This window comes from Micropterus dolomieu, linkage group LG21, assembly GCF_021292245.1.
Source record: "Micropterus dolomieu isolate WLL.071019.BEF.003 ecotype Adirondacks linkage group LG21, ASM2129224v1, whole genome shotgun sequence".
Classification (NCBI taxonomy): Eukaryota; Metazoa; Chordata; class Actinopteri; order Centrarchiformes; family Centrarchidae; genus Micropterus; species Micropterus dolomieu.
Window position 1 is genome coordinate 12,448,188 of NC_060170.1, and position 18,620 is coordinate 12,466,807.

An 18,620-nucleotide genomic window follows, 5' to 3' on the forward strand; every position below is an offset into this window, starting at 1 on the left:
AAATTCAAACAATATCCAACCCTGGCATGCAGTTGTTAAGATTGCCTCCCTCAGGTCCCCATCTACAGTATATAACACTGTCAGGACCCAAGTTCTGCTCCCATTTTTTCTTCAGAGTCAGTCAGTCAACAAGTGAGGAACACTAAAGAAGATGAAGTCTAGCATTGTCTGCCTGTGTAGTTGCGGCTCTCTATATCCCCACCATTATCAGAAGCCTCGTAGAAGCTGCTTCACTTCCCTGATTCATTCTGCTAGCCATATATAATAATGCAGTGAAACAGCTCCTCGTGTCTCAGCTTTCCCCTCAAATCGGACAGGAGCTGCTGGATCCCTTTTCCCGCAATGGGTTGTTTGGACCACTCCTCCAGACCGCCGCTCATCTGAATAAAGCAGCGATGAAGCTGAAAGGGGAATAAGACATATGGGAGCAACGCCGTGCCTTCAATCACGGCATAAAAGAAGCCATGATGCCAGCTCCAAGAGGAAGTGACCTTGAGCTGCTGCTGCCGCCACCTCCTCCTCCTTTCCTGCTGTTATACCCTCCTGCAGCGGCTGCAGCTCAACAAGTTTGCACCATCATGGCAAGAGCCATCAGCCAACAACCTATTGGGCCTACCCACCCTCCGAGGTGCCTCACAAACACGGGCATCAGTGTCAATGCGGGCAAAACATGTCTTAATCCAGTCACATGGTCACTTCCTCACATTTTCACAAGCGGGGATAAAACCCACCTCAAATGTACATTGCTGCCCATGAACAATTATCACCCAGCTCCCACCCATCGCAGCGAGTTAGTGGGGATCTCGCATTATAGCCTGATTCAGAATCAAGGTCTGAACACATGGAGCTGAATGCTGACTCTGTAGTGTGATTTCAGCACCACAGCCAGAGTCAGCCCTTTTCATTCTGCCTTTCCTTGGGCTGTGGATAACAAGCACTTGCTTCACACAGTGGCGGACAGGGCATTTCAACGGCTAGTAACTATGTCAACTGATGCCCTACAGACGTGCCTGCACCCGCTTTCAGAGCGCTGCTCAGTGTGGCAAAGCCTGTTTTCCATACACGCATGGATGTCAAAGCCAATCGCAAGGGGCTACATGCTTCAGTGTGCCAGAACAAGGAGAACGAAGAGTTGTATTCCCACCATTTTCTTGTACCAAAGAAGACAGGTGGCAAATTTTGGACCTGTCTCTATTCAACAGGTACATAATGAAAAGCCATTTTAGATGGTGCTTGAGTACTGACAATTGGTTCACATCCATCGACCTGAGAGATGCTTATTTTCACATGCCAATCATTCCCACACACATAAAATTCCTGCACTTCTCCTTTCAAGGCATACAGTATCAGTACAACCACTTATCCTTCTGTTATTCTCTGCCCCCCTTATTATTATGGCCCCCTCCCAGGAGAGAGCTGCTGGACTGGGTTTCGCTAAAAATTGGCAGAAAAGCTTTCCAGTTCCTACCCAGTTGATAATTAGGAGAGTGGGCACAAAGGCTGAAATGTTAAGTTCTCTGCTGTCACACATCATGCCCCACGGAGTGGTGAAAGCGATATCTGTGATGCATGTGCTAGGCATTATATTTGCAAGTCATGTAGTTTTCCCCTTGTGAAAAATTCGGAGATGGTACAGGCAATGTGCGTCTCAACCCAATACGGGATAAAAGACACATGCTGAAGATTCCTCCTCCCACTCTCTCACTGCCCCCCCCCCCCAGTTCTGTCAATGGGGATTCCCCACAGGAGAGCTACGTTACACATATCGGTGTACACGCACACATCTCTCTCTAGCAGGGGATGATCATGTCACAAGATGTTGAGGAAGGTAGAAGCTTCCATCTTTCTTTCTGTCTGTTTCTGTCTGTTCAGCCGACTTGATGTCTTGCGGGGGTCTCTCCCACAATAGGAAGTTGAGTCCCTCACTTGTGGCACAGATTACGGAAAGCGGAGGTGGATCTATTCACCTCATGCGAGAATGCTCAGTGCGCAGCGTGGTTCCCTGTGAACACACAAGACAACCCTCCACTGGGAGTGGATGCCTTCTCTCACTGGCCGTGGACCAAAGCTCACTTTCACACGTTTCCCCAGTTCCCATGATTTCTCAAACCTTAGCGCACATTCAGGGGGAGATTCTGGCAGGAGTAGAGCCTCTGCGGGGGCATCCATGCTCACTCCACGAGAACCTTATCCTTGTCCACAGCCCTTCTCAGAGGGATGGTGGTGGACATCTGTGCAGCAGCATCTTGGGCCTCTCCATGACCCTTCATCCATATCTGAGTCCTCTCTGACTCACACAGCTTTTAGTGTGTTAGGCAGCCATCAGATCTGGCACGTGCCAAGAAATGTTTGGTGTGTAACTAATGTCCCACTCTCCTGCAGCGGCAGGTGTGTTGTGTAATTTTCACTCTGTTTTCCACACAAAGCCTGACATGATACATGACCAGGAAAAAGGCTGTACCTCCCTGCCTTAGTGTGCTTTACACTTATGGTGCTGTGAACTGGTGAATGTTACCTGTTTGTAAACCGTGGTGTCACAGTGGGGCATTGACTACATCACCTTGACATCTTCACCTATAACTCAACGACAGTTCTTTGAAGCCTATGCAAAATAGAACGTTAGTTACGTCTCGTAGCTCCAAATTCTGTGAGTATAGGCGTAGCCCTCTAAGACCCGGTCTCCCCCTAGAAGTGAGGTCCTGATGGTGATATATACCATAGATGGGGACCTGAAAGAGGCAAATCTTGACCTATAGTGTGCAGTGGCGTGAAAGAAAATATTAATGACTGCACCTGCGCACGGGCAAAAACTGAATAAATATGTCTGTCAACAACCTTTTTTCCATGACTATGATGAGACAATGGCAAGACAGCATCAATGTCACATACTGTGACTTCATGTATCTGTTGCATTTTACATAAAGCAAGTTAAAGTTAACAAAGACAGGAGGAAAAATTAGGTGTATTGGGGTGCATTTTCATTTCAATGAGGCAGAGAAAAAATGTTATGCATTGTTTTTTCAGAAGGAAAGGAGTGTGGCTTTAAAATTCATTCAATATAATCTGATGACTTAAAGAAACTAACCTATTTTCATTGACTAAAATTACACTGAAACAGTTTTCTTTGATTGAGATATAGTGGTGTGAAAAAGTGTTCAGATCAAACAAATTGAAATATTAGACAAATATAACTCAAGCAAACACAAAATGCAATTTTTAAATGAAGGTTTTTTTAAGGGGGAAAATATCCAAACCTACGTGTCCCTGTGTGAAAAAGTGATTGCCCCCTAAACCTAATAACTGGTTGGGCCACCCTTAGCAGCAACAACTGTAATCAAGCATTTGCCATAACTGGCAATGAGTCTTTTACAGCGCTGTGGAGGAATTTTTGCCCACTCATCTTTGCAGAATTGTTGTGATTTAGCCACATTGGAGGGTTTTCGAGCCTTAAGCGCTTTTTTAATGTCATGCCACAACATCTCAATCGGATTCAGGTCAGGACTTTGACTTGGCCACTCCAAAGTCTTCATTTTGTTTTTCTCAAGCCATTCAGAGGTGGACTTGCTGGTGTGTTTTGGATCATTGTCCTGCTGCAGAACCCAAGTAAGCTTCAGCTTGAGGTCACAAACAGATGGCCGGACATTCTCCTTCAGGATTTTATTGTAGACAACAGAATTCGTAGTTCCATTTACCACAGCAAGTCTTCTCTTCCAGGTCTTTAGCAGCAAACCAGCCACAGACCATCACACTACCACCTTTTCAGAAATAATGTGTTCCTTTTACGCCAAATGTAATGGGTCACACAACTTCCAAAAAGTTCAACTTTTGTCTTGTCAGTCCACAGAGTATTTTCCCAAAAGTCTTGGGGATCATCAAGATGTTTTCTGGCAAAACTGAGATAAACCTTTATATTCTTTTTGATCAGCAGTGGTTTTCATCTTGGAAATCTACACTATGCAGGCCATTTTTGCCCAGTCTCCTTCTTATGGACTCTCATGAACACTGACCTAAACTGAGGCAAGTGAAGCCTTCTGTTCTTTGGTTCACCACTGTTCCATGTTTTCGCCATTTGTGAATAATGGCTCTCATTGTGGTTCACTGGACTCCCAAAGCTTTAGAAATGGCTTTATAAACTTTTCCAGAACGATAAATCTCAATTTCTCATTTGTTCCTGAATTTCTTTGGATGATGTCTAGCTTTTGAGGATCTTTTGGTCTACTTCACTTTGTCAGGCAGGTCCTATTTAAGTGATTTCTTGATTGAGAACAGGTGTGGCAGTAATCAGGCTTGGGTGTGGCTACAGAAATTTAATTCAGCTTTCCAAAGATGTGATAAACCACAGTTGGTTTATGTTTTAAAAGGGGGGCAGTCACTTTTTTCACACAGGGACATGTAGGTTTGGATTTTTTCCCCCTTAATAAGAAAAACCTTCATTTAAAAACTGCGTTATCTTTGTCTAATATTTCAATTTGTTTGATGATGAGAAACATTTCAGTGTGACAAACATGCAAAAAATAAGAAATCAGGAAGGGGGCAAACACTCTTTCACACCACTGTACTAAAATGATCAGACTTTTCGCTAACTAAAACTTGACTAAAAAACAGGATGAGGTTGGCTTAATATGATCAAAAGAAGGACAAAATAAAAAAAATAGCTTACAAAATTAACAGTAAAACAGCAACAGCTCTTAGAGGGCTACGCCTATACTCACAGAATCTGGGGTTACGATATGTAACTAATGTTTGATGCCCCTAATTGTAGCACTTTGGAATGATTGTGAAACAAACCAATTAACAATAAGAAAGGTCATGCACAGCAACTGGTATTTGCGCGAAAGCAGTGTGTTTTATGCTTTTAGCTGGTAGTGGTTGTCAGCCTGCCTGATCAGAAATGGAATACTACTCAGCAACAATTTTCCAGTAATCTGCCTCCTGAAAGCTGTTTTGGGTTGTACACACAATTGATTTCTCAATATGTCACACCTCACACTGGCTAGGCAATAATGTGCAAATAAAACACTGCTGACTGGGTTCACTTATCTATACCATCTAATACAATTGGCATATGCTGGCATTCAAAACAACTGGCCTGTGTGCGAGTCTATTCACTGGAAATGTCAGGGCATACAAAACATTTCGTAAAGACTTTGCTCTCTGGTCTTGTCTTGTTTTCATATGAGGTGCCAGCAATGTAAAGGAATGAAGGTCTTTTCCACTGAAATGGGAAATATGACTTTGCCAGATGACACCATGGTTTGGGCAGCTGTGGCTCAGGAGTTAGAGCGGTCAGTCCACTAGAGTGTTTGTCCACTAATCAGAAGATCGGTAGTTTGATCCCCAGATCCTTGGGCAAGATACTGAACACTGGGCCATCGGTGTGTATACTAGTGTGCGTATGAATATACTCTGATTTGAATGATTAACCCATGCTGAAACATATGTTCTGTTTTTCACTTTTCTCCACTTTTGCTACTGCATTACAAGAAGAGCAGGCTTTACATAATGTGTCAAAACAATAAGCATAATATTACACATATTGTGCAACACAATATCGGAGGAAACTTAATCACCAGCTTGACTGTGTTGAAATCATAAAAAAATGCCATTGCACAAACACCATATGACTCTTGAACTTAATCTAAAAACAAATCAGGGAGTATGTGATTATGTTGGATGTCTGGCTTTGCATTTCAATTATTGCTGCGCAAGTGATGAGGCTGCTCTGAAGTACAAGTACAGAAGTGAAGCTTGTTGCAAAAAGCTGACTTCTGGAGCGAGCGAACACTGGATATAAATAGGCATGCTCCTTTGAGCTAACTACTGTACCATTTCATCAGATTCATTTAGATTTCTATTTAACAGGGCCACTTTGGCTGTGTGTAAATGGGTCAACTGGTGCCAAAGATTCCCTAAAGTGTTACTGTATCAGCATCAACATCTTAGCACATTTCTTTTCATGCCTTTTAGTTTTCATGTTCATTTAGTTTGGCCTATGACATGAAAATAAATAACAGTAATAAGGGATAAGTAAGGGAATGACGACAGCTGGCCTGGATAGAGAAGCACTGTTATTCAGGCTCGTGGCTAGCAGATAACGGCAATTCTTGAATCTTGTTTACAGACTGGCTGCATCCACTTAGAATGTTATGCATGTGACCTCCAGCCTCCAGTGTTTCTCCCGTCTCCCGTTAAGAATGGTCTTGTGGGGGATACACGGTAGACTCGTTGGAATAGCAGAGGGATAAATACTGTGGACCAAGAGGCAATCTTCAGACTTTGTTTTGCACTGCCCTGTGTTAAAACTCTGTATTGCTGATACACTGTCTCCTCGGCCAAACTTCATCAAAAAATGCTGTGTAAGATATCTTGATTTTCCTGAGATCGGTCACCAGAATTTCCATGAACAGAATGTTGGTAAATGCTGGTGGCAAATCCTACCGGCAGAGAACAGTGCAGAGAGCGAAAGTTTGGACTAGTGTAGTGAACAATTTGACAGCAAACATGTCTAGTTTTTGAATGTAAACTGGACTACTACGTAATAATAATGTAACAATGTGAACGTACTGTGACATCGTAGCAGACATTAATGTATGTTTAACAACAGCTAATGCTGTGTCAGCCACTTACAAGCTAACAAACAACATAAACATAATAAATACACCAACTACACTTACCATTCTGATACACCTGCTAATCGTGTTAGCCGTCCACCAAGTTTGGTGCGCAAAAGACTCCTCATCTGTGACTGCATCTGACTGAGGCTCAAATATGTCGGCTATGGCTGAATCTCTCCAATATTTCCTCTAAAACAAGCCATCCTGATGCACACTGCTTTCACTGTAGACCTAGCGCAATCTATGATTGCATGAAATTAATTGAAACTAAGGGCTGTCAGTATAACAAATATGATATGCCTTGGTAAATGGTCGGTAATAATGAAAAGTAAATGGGTTAAAACACCACTATGCTCTTTTAACTCTGCAAGTGTTCACATAGACATAGTCTGTGTTTAAGTCCAATCAAACAGTCAATACTCAGAAATCTGCTGTCCACAAGCCATATTTTTAAAAGTGCATTATTTTGAAAAAGAAGCATTGTTATTATACTATTTTTGCATTAGTAAGTGTATGGAATTAATCTTATAAATTCCACCCACAGCACTAAGCTGTCAAAGCCGTATTGTCAAGACCAAGGCTGTTGAAGTAATACAGGCTCTTTGCTGGGAGATGGAGATTTGAATTTCAGTGTTATCAAAGATGTTTTTTTCTCATAGAAGCATCATTTCTGTTACATGTAAACCTGCAATAAAGAGAAAAGAGAAATCCATAAGACATACAGCAAACACGCCTTGTATAATGGGCCTCTGTTGCACTGCAAGAGGCATAATATCAGCTACAGTAAGCCCCATCTCTCACACAAACACACAAACACAATAGGCCGGTAGAAAATCCAGACCATCCTCCCTATATGAAAAGATGACGCTGATGACTTGTGGGACTGGCTTGTTAATGGCTCCAAAGAGCAACTATTTTGTGAGCCCAGTATCTTTGACATAAATTACACAAAATCGTATCATCTTAAATCAGCTCGTATAGATTTTTACTGCATATTATGCTACACCTCTGAGGATATTATGCAAGAAATATCATAATCTGCAGTAATACAGAGGATAAAACAGATCAAGATTCATGCACAGGCTTTTCCACAGCCTCAATTCCAGTTTCGTCTGCCTTTCCAGTTGTCCAAGCCAGCACTGGGACTTTGCTTGTGAAAATGACCAGCTTGTAAACCAGTGCATCCATCTCTCTGTGGGAATCCACCTGAGAACTGTCACCCTAGAATACATTATGAATCGGGATTCATAAATAATTGGTGAAAAAATTCCGTGAGGCAATCCGCAGGCGGATTGAGATGGACAAAATTTCACCCGGAGTCTAAATATTGTAGTACAATAGCTTTTCAAGAATATAACTAATTCAAATTATATTCAGAAACTCTATTGAGCAAGATGATACTAGCCAATGACTCTCATTTGGAATAACTGCTTGTTGATGACAACAGATTCTTACATGTGAAAATGCAAAATGCTGAACATAAATTAACAGCTAATCCTGGCAGATTCCAAACGTCTCCCTGCAGTGTAACACCATCGGCATCACCCAACAACCTTTTCGTACATGATGCATACTCGCCATATGCTGGCAGAGATGATGGCTGAACCAGTGAGGGAAGGGTAATGTATGTGTCAGACAGAGGTGGACCAGAGATTCAGGTCAGGGTGTCTGTGTAGAGGCACATCAGGGCCAGCTCCTCGCAACATCTCATCTCACAGGTGTGGTGGAATATATTAGCTTAATGAAATAGCAAGGCATAAACTGGCACCGACTGTAAATTTGCCAGCAGTGCCCACCAGCCCTGTGCATGCTGCACAGTGATAAAGTGGCGTCTCGCTGGCTATACGAGGGTCACATAAAAGGGTCTCAGTTTGTGTAATCGACATCATATATCCAATCTCACACTTCTAGGACACGGGCCTTAAATTACTCAGAGGAGCCTTTCCTTTCCTTTTTTCCCTTGCTCCCACAAAAGATAATCATGACAGGGTAAAGCACTTATCCACCACAGTTGATTCCCTTATACCAAAAGCATTTTGTGCTAATGGTGGGACATACTGAAAGAGCCTTGGGAAAATGGTTTATAAAATGTTTAGTAAGTGGTTTAAACTGTCTGCAATTTGGCTTTGCAAGGAATCCAGAGGAAAAAAAGCCGGTTACACTTCCCTTGAACTCTCTATCATTGCCTCTTACTTATATCACATGCCTGCCAAAATAGGCAGCGATAATCTGTCTTCAAATTTTTATAACCTACATATAATGTACATAAAGAGTAATGAAAGTTTGACAATACCATAAAAAAGAAGCAATATTTTCTTTAATAGCGTCTTTTTTGTCCAGAGAAACGATTAAGTGTCATTGGTGTCTGAAAACATCCATTTCTTCCACAGTAATCCTTTCAGAGAAAAGTGTGTGACATTTATATATTTCAAACTCACGGCTTTGAGGGAAAGCGACAGTATAATGCATTGCTTGGCCAATACAGCTTGACATTGCAATCCCCTTGCCACTGAGTCCTAAATTCACCCGGCAAAGTTTTCCCAGACCAAAAAGAGAGAAAGTAGAGCGTTTTTTATTTTCCAGCACGTCTGCACTTTGATCCTCAAAACTTACAGGGTTCACAAGCCGCATAAAAGGGGGCTGTATTCCCTTTGAAGTGGCTTCTATTTTTAGGTAACATTTGACAGCTCACATTTGAAAAACATATCGAATGTCCAGTTTCAACAGTAAAGACATTTTGTTTAGAGAATTTTTGATGATCACATTTGTGAGTTTAAAAATACGCCTCATTCTCAAGGTTTACTCATCTGAGAGCATAACAAAAATATTCATGGAGAGAAAGAGACATTTTAATTGAAAGGTTTCAGGAATAAAAAGCAATGCTTTGTCACTGGAGTGCTACACATGATTGTGCTTGTAAATTAATGTTCCTGTCTATGTGACTAAGCTTTGCAGAACATGTCAAATAAATCTAATCTCTCAGCCAACAGAGGAAGCTGGGCAACATCTGTCATGAATCCTTAAGTGTTCCAAGTAAGTGTGTTTAATTTCTTTGCTGACATTATCCTTCAATACTGCAATTTTTTGCCACAAAGAGGTGAGGGCTTTCAGTAGCCATGCAGTTTCATGCTATTTACTGAATGCTTGTCCTGGTGCCAGTTAATCTTCTTAAAGAGCATCAAAATTAGTCATTCTGATGCTCATAAAGAAATGCATCCTCACAATTAACCCTGAAATCCCATAGGTCCTCAAGAGAAACATTAAATCTTCTGCATATTGTGACCGTGTTTGATAAGAGGTAAGGGCCTTTGTCACTCCACTGAAATGTCATATAAATGACATTAGGATAGAGAAGGAAGCTTCAATCTGAATGCTAAAATCTATTTAGAGCTTTTGACTAATATATGCAATTGCAAATGCAAAGAAAATATGAGTATTATATACCAAAGGAACGCAAAGGCGTTTAAAGGACATTTAAGGCAGCTGTCACCCCTAACAACATATTGCTGCTGTCATATGAAGACCTTTCAAAATGATGGATGAACTCAAACAGAAAAGTGAGACAGTCAAAGTGTAAAAATAAAGAGTCTTTTCCCAGATCCTGATACACTGGCACTGGAGACACAGGGTTTTCGCACAACGCCAGTGATTATCAGTTTTAAGATTTGTCTTAAGAAGCCAATTGTCCCACTTGTTCATCTGATACTTAAATGATAAATTAAGATAGCTGCCATGATTGGTAGCGAGACAGCTGTTCTTATGTAGAGCTGATGTCATTCCTCTGGTTATCCCTTCGGTTTGAACAGGGCTTTCTCTTATTCAGCAGGGATCGTGTCCTTCCGAGCAGTAAGTCTCTAATGATCTCTCAGTGGAGCCCACAGTCACACTTCTCATTATGAAATAGCAGCACATACTCAGTAGTACTTCACTTCCACACTTTAAAAAGACACACAATACTATTGTATGTCTGTTGTTACTATTGTAACAATAGTGAAGGCGTTCTTAAGAATTCTTATCTGTAAGACCTGAATTCAGGAAGAGTAAACACAATCATAAAGGTTAAACGACAAAATACATAGTTTGTTCATGCCCTCCTGAACGACACATACAGTATAAGCATTTCTGATCTGACACCACTATCGACACATTGCTTGTTTGTGTCTTCTAAAACCACTGGAAAAATAAATCAGTTTCATGATCTGGCAATGGTTAAAGATGGGGGAAGCGATTCTGTAGAAAGATTGTTGATATTTGAACTCAATAGCCAAACAGCAGTGCTCCTTCAGAAACTCTCTCCCCCAAATTCATGGACACGTATTGCCAAGGCAACAACACTAACAACTGAGCAATATGACAGAACCCAAAGCGTGAGGGTAACTGAAGCAAAACAAACATGTAAAATGTCAACTAATATTATACTGTAGCCATTTTGTTAGTTATTTACTTGAATTTTCATTCATTCTTTTAGTCATCTCTCATTTTGTGTTTGCCAGTTGGTTTTGTGTAACTTCTATGGAGTCACAAGTTGCAATAATTTTCAAATGGTTGCTTATGAAAGCACAATAAACATCAAGTGGCCTCACTCTCTCATTGTTCTCAGGCTTTTGGGCTTGGACCTGATGGCTTGTTTCTCTCACTGCATGCAAGCACACAGACTAAATGGAATAAAAACTAGCAAGATTTAATTGTTTAGAAAAGTACATACATAGATTACCTACTTACCCAGCATAGCATTCCAAATTATGCATCAATACAAATAACCCCACTGCGCCAGAAAACATTTTAGGTCTTTGTGGCTATAGAACCCCTTGCAGACATTGTACAGACAAATACCATGATATAGAGCGAATAACGATACAAATGTAACATTAGTTGGCTCATGAGTTAGCAAACTGTCATTACAGTTACTGCTGCAAAGCTAAAATGCAGTGAAGACCAGATGTTTCCCAGAGCCAGCACACCAACTCTAGACAGCGAAAATTCTCTTGCTACTATAGCTATGGGCAAACAATTTTACGTTACCTTCAACACAAATTACAAACATCACAACATTACCAAATGTTACAAAACAATACTGATCTATTGGTTCTGTGAAACATATTAACACTAACCTGCCAAGCAGAAATACAGCAATTGTCACAGTGTGTCTCTCTGCACCTCCTCTTTAGTCAATTTCCTGGTTCTCCAGGCCCTATCGTTGTTATTCTCCAGTAATCCACAAGGGCCCCGTTTCAGAAAGCGGGACAAGTGAAAACTCTGAGTATGTTCAGTGCCAGGTTTTGAGGGAAACTCTGGGTTTTCTATTTCAGAAACCAAGATCAGATAAACCCTAGATCAGTAACCCCGGCAACTTATGTGAACCAAACCTCCTCGGAAGGAGGTTTACTTCAACAAACGCTAAATTTCTCTCTGATTCCTCCCCTCCTGCGGAGCCTGAAGCAGCTGTCTAACATTTTGTCATTGGTGTCATTAGTTTGTGGACTGCCGTTTTGAAGTCTCAAGTTTGGCCGAGTTTTTGCAACCAGGAAGTGCCCGGAAGTGACCATATTTGGATGAGATGGTGGAGCTAACGGCCGTTTGTTGAAAAAGTTCGCTTGCTTAGCTAGGCGCATCTGTAATTCGCCTTAACTGTCATTTTAACAGGGCTGATAATTTTGTCTAGCGAACAAAAGTCTAAAAATTAAATGTACTCAGCAGAGAAAGTGAACAGCCAACTTCTAATACTTTTTTTCAACAGCGCTGGTTAAATTTACTGGTTTAAGTCACTCTAGCCTGATTGACAGGTCGCCATGGTAACGACTTGTCAATCACAGATAATCCTGCCCTGAATCCTGCCCCCTGCTGGCCGTTCAATAGAATGCAGGTTTTTGGGACACACAGGAGTCACGTCTCAGACTGACATTATTTAATTAAATACAATATGATGTTATTAATGTAAAATAAATGTCTATAACTTTTGGTGGGTGTGTCAAAGGCGTTACCCTATCAGCAGTGATGTGTTTGTAAATACAGCCATATTTAAAAGGCAATGAAGTGCAGTGTGCTTGCATACATAACAGGGTATTTAAAGCACTACCGTTTTCATTGAAATAAATGTTTTGCTACATTTTGTCAGGGCTACGGAAGCCCCAAATGGCCATCCATTCAAATATTTTTTCACTGATAACGGTACAATTTTCTTGTGATCTCAAGATAACAAACCACAGCTGAATACAGTGGTCGGCAGGTAGGTTTCTTTAGGAAAAGTTCAGATATACTTCCAGTGTAACTGGTTAGCTCAGTTGGTAGAGCACAGGACTTGTATTCAGGATGGAGGGTTTGACTCCTGCTTTCAATGACTTTTTTTTCTTCTTTTGTGTGTTTTTATTATCCTCTTCAACAAGGTTGTTATGAAGAGATTCAGGAGGATCCAGTCACACATTTTCTGATGGCTATTTTAAAGGCCTTTGCATTATCTGCCCTCCCTCCTCACTTGCATCTTATTTGTTTTTCAGCCTGTTCGCAGACCGGCCCAGTTCCATTCATTCACTTCTCTGCATCTTGGATATTATATACGTATATAATGTCAGAAGCAGATTCAGCTTTATTTGCCAGGTATGAGTACACATACGAGGATTGTACATTGCTCACAATGTGCTTACTGACAATACAATAATAATACAATAATAAAATCACACACAGGCTACAGTAGAGAACACATATATGCACACTATAAACAGAAACAACACTAATATTTATACAAGGTACATTTGTCATTTTACTATTGTACATTGTAAATGAGATGAAGTTTGTAGTTCCCATGCATAACACCAAGTTCAGCATTTCAAAAGGGGTCACTTTGTGTTGAAAAGTGGTGGGGACATAAGGGGCATGACCGGAAGATATTTTAACACAATTTTGACAGAAATATATGAGCGGGGGTTCTGGGGGTCCTTCCCCAGATGAGCATTTGAGCATTAAACACTTAAATTTATTATTAATTTCCCGCCGCAGCCGGGCTGTGATTGCTCTGTTCACGAAAATTGACACTGACAAGCTACTTTATGCACACAGCTGCATGAAAGGCACCCGACCTCCTCCCTTGTCTGTCTCCGCCATGAGAGATTGGCAGACAAGCAGAGCGGGAACAGGTGAGCATCACATAGGCTAGTGCCCAGAGAACATGATTTGGAGAAGGCAACGAAGAGTACCGGTACACAAAAAAGTGCCGCTACTGCTTACCCGTGCATGCTGGCCCACTTCAAGCACTAGTATTACCTCAAGCAAAGGATCATCAGCCAAAACTACATTTTACCTTTTGCAAGACCTGCCTAACTCTTAGCTACATATTTTTAACTTCCTATTTAGGTAAAAAAACAAAAACAACAATATCACAAAGTTACCACTGTTAGCCACAGGTACAGTGGGAATGCAAAGGCCAGAGAGTAAGATCTTTACACATCAAAGACTCAAACAGTGCTACAGCACATTTATTGATTCTGAAAAGTCTATTTTTGATGGAAAACTGTTTGCCGCAGAATGCTGTCTCTCAATGTCAAGGCTAACTGGCCTCAATGAGTATTCATTGAGGCCAGTTAGCCTTGACATTCATTTGAAACACTAGAAGAGAGGGGAGCTGCAGGTGCTGCTGTGGACATCATCCCTGAGCACAACAACTTAATGGTCTATTCACAAGCATGATGCGTGACCATGTCTTCTATGTCCTTGGAAATTCCAGATACAGCTGGAATTGCCCCTAAAAGCCAAAGGGATTGCTTTTCCATCAAAAGCAGAGTGACACTGGTTTTATATTTTTTCTTTCTCCTTTGTGTTACATCCTCTACAAGGACACAGTGTATTTCTAGAGGTGTTCATGAATGTTACAAGTGGATTTTAAAAAAAACTTTTTGAGCCCTTCCCACATATCTGTATGAGTCACTGTTATTCCACACTGGCACTGCTTTTTGATTGCAACCCTGCCACATCGGTTTAATTTTGATTCATGGATTGATTTTAGAAAATGATTCCTCATTGCTTTGATTTTATACAAAACTACATTTATACATGCTATAAACCCACCTCCCTTTATCTCCAGCAATCAATAATTATGTAACAATGTAACAACAGCTTTCTAGCTAGCTTCATTATAATGTACAAACATAGGCTACCTGGAGAAAGAGATGCAGATGTTCTATAAGTATGAGTATAAGACAGGCCTGTGTGTGTGATGTGAAATGGATTAAACAATATAGAAACAATGTAAGTTAAAGGTATCTGGACATTGGAACTTTTTCTTGGAATACTTTCTGGATTACAGGAAAAAGCTATCGGATTCAGGAGTGTTACACTTCATCAATCTCTGTTGTGCAGTGCATTTCAGAAGATATATTGTGATTAAGTGTAGTAATTTACTTTCTGGTACACTCACGTTCTGCTTTGTCAACTTCCTCAACCACTTCTCCCTCATTTCCTATAATTCCCACGCGACCTCCAGAGAGCCAGAAAGTTAACTTTAACTTGTTGCATGAAGCTGTGGGTTGTACAAATACAGTTAAAGAGGTGGTATTATTCTTTTTGGCTTTTTCCCTCTCCTTTGTTGAGTTATATACCTTTTTTGTACATGTAATAGGTTTGCAAAGTGAAAAAGCCAAGTCCAGCCCAAAGGGAGTTTCCATCTCCCACAGAAAACTCTGCTCTGAACTGCCTGAAAACAGCTCATTTGTAGTCCAGCTGCTTCCGTTTCATCCTTGTGACGACATAGGGATGAAAGCTAAATGCGCCTCATATAACACTCGCCAAGTGGCTAGTCTGACACGCCCTCAAAAATACTAGTGGAAAAACACTGAGCTGCAACACGCACCTCTCCTCTCCCTTCCAAACACTAGTTACCCTCCATGCAGTTGATGGACATAAAGTTATGGATGAAAGATACTTTTGTTACAGATTAATAACTCACCACTCTGAAACTCTTGTCCATGTTGCTGAGCTGGTAAGGGGATATACAGCTGAACCGAAGCCGTGTTTATCCACTTCTCACTGACCCACCTTCTCTACTTCTGATTGGCTAGTAGTCCTTAATATGGTAACCCTAGTTCTATAAGCACAGGCGGCGACCTCTACTGGACTCTATGGGTACTACCTCCTCCAATCACACACACGCACTTACCCACTGAAATTTTATCGTGCACGTAGCCGACCAATAGGACATCGCTACCGATACGCGCGTGTCCCTACTGATCACTGAAACAGACGAACAGCTGACCACTGCATCGAATGCTGCTGTGTGCTCTACATAGGACGTTAGCCTAGCAAACATGGACACAACAGATGCACTCTCACCTCCCTGCACCCTAAGTGGGGTAGGGGGGTAGAAAGCATCCAGATTTATTGTCCTGGACCTGAACATGCTCCTTATGTTGTTAAGAACAAAGGAGGTGTGTTGTCTCAATCCAGCTGCACTGTGGACACCAAGAACCAGCATGCAGCTGGGGTGAACCGACAGGCACACAGCTCACTCACCTTCATAGCAGAGGTGAGAGCAAGGCGCAGGGCTGTTCAAGAGAGAGCATTTTCAATGAGGACTGCTCCAGGGGCTCATAAGGTGCAGATATCAGAGCCACCAACACAAGCAGCAACTTCTACTGAGGCGCCGAGAGACCCAACACCGGTCACTGTCTTCTCACACCCTGCAGAAAGCGTATCACGAGGGAGTGGGTGATAGGAGAGATAGCTGCAGCGCGACAGCCCCTTCTCCATCAGACCTTGCAGGAAAGAGAAAACGGATCCCACCGAACAGGTAGGCAGAGCCGTCTCCCTTTCAATGCACCAACGCTGAAAGCCCAACCACTTAGCTTTACAGCAAGCATGCATCACCTTTGCCTCTTGAGGTTCAGAAGATGCAGGCTGGCAAACCAACATTGTAGCCGTCACCTGTGCAGCAAGCCCAGAGGGACCACCTGATGGACTACTGCCCTGAGGCCCAACAGCAGCATCACTGACAGCGCTGCCGCAGCTGTCGCCTACAGTATTTTTCCACTGCAGCAGCCTGTGGACCACCAAGCGACACGCACAGATATGCTCTTGGAGTGCAGTTGAGCACAATCCCCAGATACCCTGCTCGCTGCAGCAGCTGGGGGGAGCTCTCTTTCCAATTTATCGCAACCCCAGGCTGTTGAGGTGCAAAATCAACTGGGCTGTGTGGAGATCACTCAAGGCTTCAATCTCTCCATGACCATGAGGTCGTAAGTAGAAAGGAACCCTCATGCCCTTCTCGCGCAACGATTGTAGTGCGATGCATCTGCTGAGTGTGTGGGGGGCTAGCGAGTAGTTGACAGGGAGCCTAATGTATTTGTAGGCTACCCCCTGAGAGGAAAAGCCTAGAAATTCCCTGTTACTGTGTCACCTCAACATGAAATAGGAGTCTTTCAGGTCAATGGCAGTGAACCAGTTGCCGGGCTGCACTGGCTCCAGCATTTTCTTGATCATCAGATTGTGGAAACGCCCTATTGTCCATTATGCTGGTTCAGGTGGCGGAGATCCAGAATGGCTCAGAAGCCTCTCGTCTTTTTTGGGGACTAAAAAGTACATGGTGCAAGACCTCTTCCCAATGTCATGTGCTGAGATGCCCTAAGACAGCCTGCTTCAGCAGAAGTTGCTGGATCTCAGCGGCCAGGAAGTCCACTTCCTCTTGAGAGGATAGACTGGCTTCCATTATGTCCAGGAAAACTGGTGGTATGCAGCAGAACTGAATAGAGTAGCCTCGTCTCAGAATGCTGTCCACCCAGCTTGTCAGCATGCAGCAGCGTCGCCATTCTGCATGAAAATGTGTACATGTGAACAACGCATCTTCGGCACTCTCCACCGCCAAACTTTCCATAAATGGAAGTTTAGCCCAAGGGGGGGCCGACGTCGAACAGGCTATAGTGTCCCTGACCACACCAAGGCCGATTGCTCCCTGGTGTCTTTGAACGCACCACAGCTTGCTGCTCTGTGGTGTCCTTGAATACTCCACGGTCTGTTGATCTGTGGTGTCCTTGAACGCACCACAGCTTGCTGCTCCAACTCCACTGCAGCAAGCTGCTGCTGGGAGAAGGAGCCGCTGTTCACTCTGATAAAGTGCCACGGGACGCACCGCTGGAAGAGATGTGTTGTCTGGTTGCCTCTCTCCGGCTATATCTGACCTAGATTGGCGTTAGCTCGACTCATGACGTCACAGTTAGTCAGCTGAACACTGTGCTGGTTCGGTTGAGCATATGTTGATTTTGGTTTGGGATATGTGGTTTTGTGTTTTAGGAACACACACACTGTAAGTGAGCTAGCAGTGTTCCCGTGGACACGCGCACGGGGAACGCAGAGTTAGCTCGTATTGCTACATTGTGTCACCGTCATGGCAGCAGCCCTTCATTCGGCTGCCAGGCGATGTAGGCGACCCGTTGCGCGGACCAGACAGCCGGCTAGTAAGGAGGAAGCCCAGGTCCTACTAACGTCTTGCTCGGATGCCACCAGGAGAGCGACATGGTACATGGGCTTCTGTCCCAGTGATTTTACTAGCGCAGCAAAGACCCGGGCCCTCCCACTGTCTCTCTCAAGCTTAGCAAGGAGAGCAGTGTGGGCCGTAGGTCGGATCATTAGCTTAGCATCGGTGAACATTTTGTGGAGACTGAAGCGTTACGTAACTGAGTGTAACGGAGCGTTACGCACCGAGCCGAAGATGGAGGGGGTTCGGTGGGGAGGAGAATGCTCTTTAGGAATGTACTGTATTTAATCAGTTGAACATTCACAGCATTTTCAGTGTGTACACAAGCATGAAACACAGATAAATGCATGCTGGACACATAACAGAGGGAGGAGGTGTGGTGTGCATCAGCCTCTGTCAGCAAACATCAGTGTTGACGTCAGCCTCAAGCTCACAGCTTCCATGTGAAGCAGCGGCAGTGTAGACAGCCTTGCCTGCTGCAACAGGTGCTACGAGACGCTCGTGGAGGAAACGAAACCAACCGAAGCAGCGAGTGATCGCTTTCGTCCCGC